This window comes from Puntigrus tetrazona, chromosome 23 (genome assembly GCF_018831695.1).
Source record: "Puntigrus tetrazona isolate hp1 chromosome 23, ASM1883169v1, whole genome shotgun sequence".
Taxonomy (NCBI): domain Eukaryota; kingdom Metazoa; phylum Chordata; class Actinopteri; order Cypriniformes; family Cyprinidae; genus Puntigrus; species Puntigrus tetrazona.
The window spans coordinates 89,478-95,807 of NC_056721.1; the positions used below are offsets into that span (position 1 = coordinate 89,478).

At 45.4% G+C, this 6,330-nt stretch overlaps 1 pseudogene; it reads left to right on the top strand.

The window, feature by feature from the left end:
* Positions 1 to 437: 437 nt before the first annotated feature.
* On the top strand, positions 438 to 6,108 carry LOC122329132 (annotated as a pseudogene).
* The last annotated feature ends 222 nt before the right edge of the window (positions 6,109 to 6,330 follow it).

Below are 6,330 nucleotides of genomic sequence, written 5' to 3' on the forward strand. Positions count from 1 at the left end.
GAAAGGAAGAGACTGACGGGTGTGCATAAGGAGGAGGCAGCATGTGGAAGCAGAGTAGGTAGTCTGTATGGAGAAAGTATACATGAGGAGGAAAATGTCAGAATGCTGAGGACAGAACTCGAAAGAAGGGAAAGGGAAATCAGAGGAGAATGTAGGGAAGATTCAGTGAAAGGGCTAAGCCTAGCTAAAGGTCAGGGTGAAGAAAAGGATAGTGTAAAAATCACTGGATATGAGCTGGACATAGACTGGGGTTCTAAACAGGCGGCACAGGCCCCACCCAGGGCTGGTACAGCTACCAGCCCCACAAAGGAGAAGGAGGTGCCTCAGGAACCACCTTATTACAAGCCTTAAATTTTAAAGAAAGACATGGGGTTAGAACAACATACCCAACCCAGTATCCACTGTACAGGATAGGAGGACACCAGAATCCAGAGTATAGACCATGGGGAAATGCAGACATGAATGCAGTACTGCAGAAATTGCCAGATCTAACTAAGGGAGGAATGAGATGGTTAAATAAACTCACCACATTAACCCATGGTAATGAACTAGCAGTTGGGGACTTTAGGGCCCTAATGGGACATCTGCTTACCAGAACCCAGATGACTACTCTAGAGGATGAAGCTAGAGTAGAAGACATGGCCAAAGAGAAACCACTGTCCAAAGTAATTACCCAAATAAGCAGGGCTCTTACAAACCTCTATCCAACACCAAAAATGACTTATCAATCTATCAAATTTAAGATAGGAGCAGAAGAATCTGCATCAGCACATCTGCATAGGACAGAAGCTGAATGGGAAGAAAGGACAGGGCAGCACCCAGCAGGCAGTAATGAAGGGAGTTCCCGAAAAAGCAAAACAACAAGTAGAAAACAGTCCAGAAATGTGTGGGGGTAGTGGAGAGACATGGGCCAGGTATTTCATTTACTATGTAGACAGCGCCATGGAAAAACAAGAAAGGGATAAAAAGAAAAAGAAAAGAATACAAAGAAGCCTAGAGAGGGAGCTCTACAAATGCCTGTAATGAATCAGGGGATGAAGGGACAGGAAGTGTCACAAGGGGCAGCAAACTATCAGCCTCAGGGCCCACGTGATTATCCATATGACCCGCTGCCAGACTGGCCACCTTCTGGACATGGGTGGCAAAACCAAAATTATAGGGGGAATTACGGGAGACCAGGGAGAGAGCAGGGGTGTTATCTGTGCGGAGCAGGTGATCACTGGAAAAGAGACTGCCCACTGAATAGAGGGGGACAACCTCCTGCACGGGGACGGGCTCCTGTTAGAGGAGGGCCTCTGGGAAGAGGAAGAGGTGTCCCCAGAAATGTCCCGTGGTCTACCTACCAACAGGTGCCCAGACAAAGCCCAGTCTGGGGCCAGGCAGACCAGGCGGATTATTGACAAGACCCACAGAGAACCAATAAGGGGGCTGAGGCTGAGCCCTACCTAACTGTACTGGTCAACAGACAGCCAAGTACAGGCCTTAGTGGACACTGGGGCCTCCTTCTCTACCATCAGGCTGGAATGGTTGAGAAAGGACGCACTCTCTTGTGAAGTACAGGAAGTCAAAGGGTTCTCTGGGGAAATTGTAGCCTGGCCAAAATACAAACCTCTGTCTGTAGAAGTAGCAGGTCAAAAGGTCATGCACCCTTTCCTATGCTCTGCCAGTGTGCCCTCTGCTCTCCTCGGACGAGACCTGTTAGTAAAATTGGGGGTGAAAATTCTGTGTAGCCCAGAGGGCATCATTTTAACTTTTCCAAATGGAAAAACACAAAACTGCTCCATTAAGGGTGGTCTAGTACCTGCAGCTGGTCAATGGGTATTAACTACAGCAGTGGGGGTGGACATTTATTGGGTCAGAGTGCTGCATCCAGAACAAACCAACTTTAGGCAGCTGATAAACCAGAGACCAGACCTGTTGAGACACTTCCTGCCAGTTTCTGACCCATTACACTGTACTCTATACTATGACAAAAGCAATGATGAGGTTTATGGGGACATGGCAAAGGCTGCTGCTCTACAAACCCCAGACTATGGCCAACCTTTCCATTTAGATGTGACAACCACGGGCAAAACTGTGAATGGTGTGCTATACCAGAAAGTGTTGAGTTATGTGAGTGCTCCATTGGACGTGGTGGAACAGAAACAAGCCCCTTGTGCTCAATTCGCTGCTGGCGTAGCTAAAATGATCGAAAAAAAACAATCATGTGGTAATGGGACACCAATTGATAATTCTATCAAAAGCAATGATGAGGTTTATGCAACAGAGTTTAGCCAATATGTAGATCAAAAAATATACCAACCTGAAAGGCTCAGTCATCGACATTGGAAAGGAAGGGGTAGCTGTGGAAGTAAGGTTAAGTGAGGAACAATGGTTTGAAATGAAAACTGTCTCTATACCACACATCTCCTTAATGATCAGTAAACACCATGGAGCCAAGGCCTTAGGCCCCATGGTAAAAAAAGACTAAAAGATGCTAGCCAACCTGCCAGAAAAGTTATGGTCAACAGGAAGTGAGGATGTGGGTTATTGTGATATTCAGCCAGTGTCTTTTGAAATAGACAAAACAACAGTGGTAAAGGAGAAACAGTATAGAAATACTTGTGAGGCCATGACTGGTATTGCCCCCACCATTCAGAGTCTATTGAACAAGGGAGTGCTGTGTGAGACCACCTCTGAGTGGAACACCCCAATACTGCCTGTCATTAAACACTCCACAGGAAATATAGAACGGTCCATGACCTGAGAAAAATAAATGAGAGGGTTCTGACTACACCACTGCCCACTCCAAATCCTTACACCATTTTAACCAGATTGACCCCAGAACACACCCACTTCTCCTGTATAGATCTGGCAAATGCATTTTTCTGTATACCTTTAGCAGAGCAGAGTAGGGACGTGTTTGCCTTCACATACAACGGCCGGAAGTACACTTACACCAGATTACCACAAGGCTTCATTTTGAGCCCTGGCATTTTCAACCAAGAGCTAAGAAAGCTGCTGGACAATCTGACAGTCGATACCAACACAATTGTGGTTCAATATGTGGATGATTTGCTCATTGCATCTACATCTGCTGCCACCTGTCTGATAGACACAGAGAGGGTGCTGTCACTTCTGGCTGAGGTAGGGTTGAAGGCAAGCAAACAAAAGTTGCAAGTCTGCAGGCCAGAGGTCACTTTTCTAGGACGATTAGTGGGTCGGCAGGAACCTCTATGACAAATGACACCAAACAAGCCATACTAAACCACCCAAAACCCAAACATGTGAAAGATATATTTGTCTTTTCTGGGCCTAATAGGTTACAGCAGACAGTATATTGTGAATTACACTGAAATAACAGCTTTTCTGAGAGCTTTAGTGAAGGAAATTGGAATGAAAAACAGTAAGGGTGAATTGAATTGGACAACAGAGGCTGAACAGGCCTTCATTACCCTAAAAGGGGACATGGCAAAGGCTGCTGCTCTACAAACCCCAGACTATGGCCAACCTTTCCATTTAGATGTGACAACCACGGGCAAAACTGTGAGTGGTGTGCTATACCAGAAAGTGTTGAGTTATGTGAGTGCTCCATTGGACGTGGTGGAACAGAAACAAGCCCCTTGTGCTCAATTCGCTGCTGGCGTAGCTAAAATGATCGAAAAAAAACAATCATGTGGTAATGGGACACCAATTGATAATTCTATCAAACCACTCACTGGTAGCATTCATTACCTCCTCCTCGTTCACATTCTCTGCACAAAGGCAAAACAAATTGATCAAAATATTGACTGCACCAAACATTGTACATGAACACAAGGGCATAAATATGGCAGAATTAGTGGTGGATGGAGAGCCCCACATGTGTGAGGAAAGGGTAGAAAAAGACAGCAAGATCAGGGAGGGTATGAGTAGCAGGCCACTGTCATCACCAGACGTGACCTTGTTTTGTGATGGATGTTGTTTCAGAAATGATCAGGGTACTCTTTCTGCTGGGTATGCAGTGGTGTCCAGTGTAGGGGAGGGAGATGACCTGACAGTAACAGTCTAACAGAAGTTGTCAACTAAACCATCAGCTCAAAGAGCTGAATTATTAGCTTTAACATCAGCATTGCAAAAGGGAAGTGGTAAAAGGGTGAACATATATTCAGATTCTGCCTATTCAGTAGGGGCAGCTACAGTTGAGCTGCAAGGGTGGGCCAAAGTGGGATTTGTGACATCAACAGGGAAGCCAATCAAACATGCAGAAGAAGCCTCTCAACTGCTAGAAGCTATAGTACTACCAAAGGAGGTGGCCATAGTAAAGTGCTCAGCACACACTTATGGCACAGATTTTGTATCTGTAGGAAATGCAGCCTCAGACAAAGCAGCAAAGCAGGCAGCTGGCTACGTGCCATTACAGATGATGGTCAGAGCACAAGATGAGGTGTTGAATTTAGACCCAGCCTTAACAGAAGAGTTCATAATTAGAGAGCAAGCTGCATCCTCCCCAGAAGAACAAACTACCTGGTTACCAAAAGGGGGAACAAAAACAGCCTTGGGACTGTGGAGAGGTCCAGAAGGAAGCCCTGTGTTGCCAGCTAGAGTCGCTGTCTCACTAGCACATAGTAATTCAAAAGATATGACCCAAAAGGTTAAAGGGGTGGTGGCATCCGTTTCTACCACACATGATCAGTAACACTATTGCTGAATGTCAGACCTGCAGTGAATATAATGTCAAGCCCACCACACATCCATTGCCTGGCCACTTCCCGCGGATAGAGGCCCTGGGTACATGACTGTGATTGACTGCACAGACTTGATAAATCCTGTCCACAAAAAAGAGATACTTACTGGTCATGGTGGATAGTTTCACAGGATGGCCCTGAAGCTTACTCATGTGCCAGGAGGATGCAATGTCAGTGATAAAATGCCTCATCAATCACTACATACCTACACATGGTTCCCCAAAGTCATAAGGTCAGACAATGGTACACACTTTAAAAATTAGCATCTGAACCAAGTAGAGTCAGCTCTAGGATTGAAGCACTCATATGGAGCAGTCTACCATCCTCAAAGCCAAGGTAAAGTTGAAGCGACTGAACCAGACCCTAAAAAACAAAACAGCCAAAATCTGTACAAGCACTTCTCTGAATTGGGTAGAAGCATCACCAATAGCCTTAATGTCTGTGAGATGTTCAAAAAACAGAACCACTGGATTTACTCCTTTTGAATTATCCACTGGACGCCAATTTCCTGGCCCCTGGGCCCCAATGCCTGGGGATGGGTACACTGATACACCTAAGGCCTACCAACAAAAGTAAGAGCTGTTATTAACACATTTTCCCCACAGAAGTTTTGGCCTGAAATAGAGCAACAGGAATTGGACACGAAAAGAGGACCTGACGAGCAGTGGGTGAGGCTGAAACAAATGAAACGAAAATGGTCTGCCTCCCAGGTGGTCAGAGCCCATGAAAATAACTCTGCATGAACCTCGCACTGCGTACAGTTGGCTGGAAAAGGTAACACATGGTTTCACCTGTCTGCTTGCTGTTTCTGTTCTGCCCCTAGCAGGCCTCTGACAACAGTTCAGAGCTGACCTTCGAGAAGGTCAGAGAGAGGGAGAAGAGACGGAGACGGGGAAACAGCAACAGGCCAACCGAGAAGGGAGACAAACAACAAGACACTGAGGAAATCAGCCTCCAACTACCACAACTGAAACATAAGAATTTTAAAGTATTATTAAGGCAAGGGATTTACTAGAAATCCCAGAACACATTCCAATCACACATTGTATTGGAGCAGACTACGGGCTAGGGGCCGGGTAGCAAAACAAATCAGAGAAAAACACGGTGTGGAACAATTGAACAAAACCATATCGGAGCCAGGAGACTGTGTGAAGACAATACACGGGGAAAAAGTTATATACCATTTGGTAACTAAGTGGTGGAGCAGGACCTGCCCACCTATGAAAACTTAGAAAAGAGTCTAAAAGCACTAAAACAAAAGTGTCAGGAAGACCAAGTGCCGGTATTAGCTGCCCCAAAAATAAGTTGTGGACTCGACCAATTGGAATTTAACAAGGTAAGGCAGATTTTAGAGAAGGTATTTTGCAACAGTGACGTTCAGATAATAGCAAAACTAAACTAACTAAACTAACTCTGGTAAGGGAAAAAGGAAAAGATGGCCTGTGGGAATTTGACCTATGCCAGGTGATTCACTGTGAGGAAGAAGTGGAGCAAAGGTTGTGATCTCTTTCAAAGAGATCAAGAGAGGGAATTGTGGGATTTACGTTTTAAAGGATTTATGTTTTACAGGTTTTACTCAATAGAAGCACTGTGCCCAGGCCTCATAAAGGCTCTGAGTGGAGAT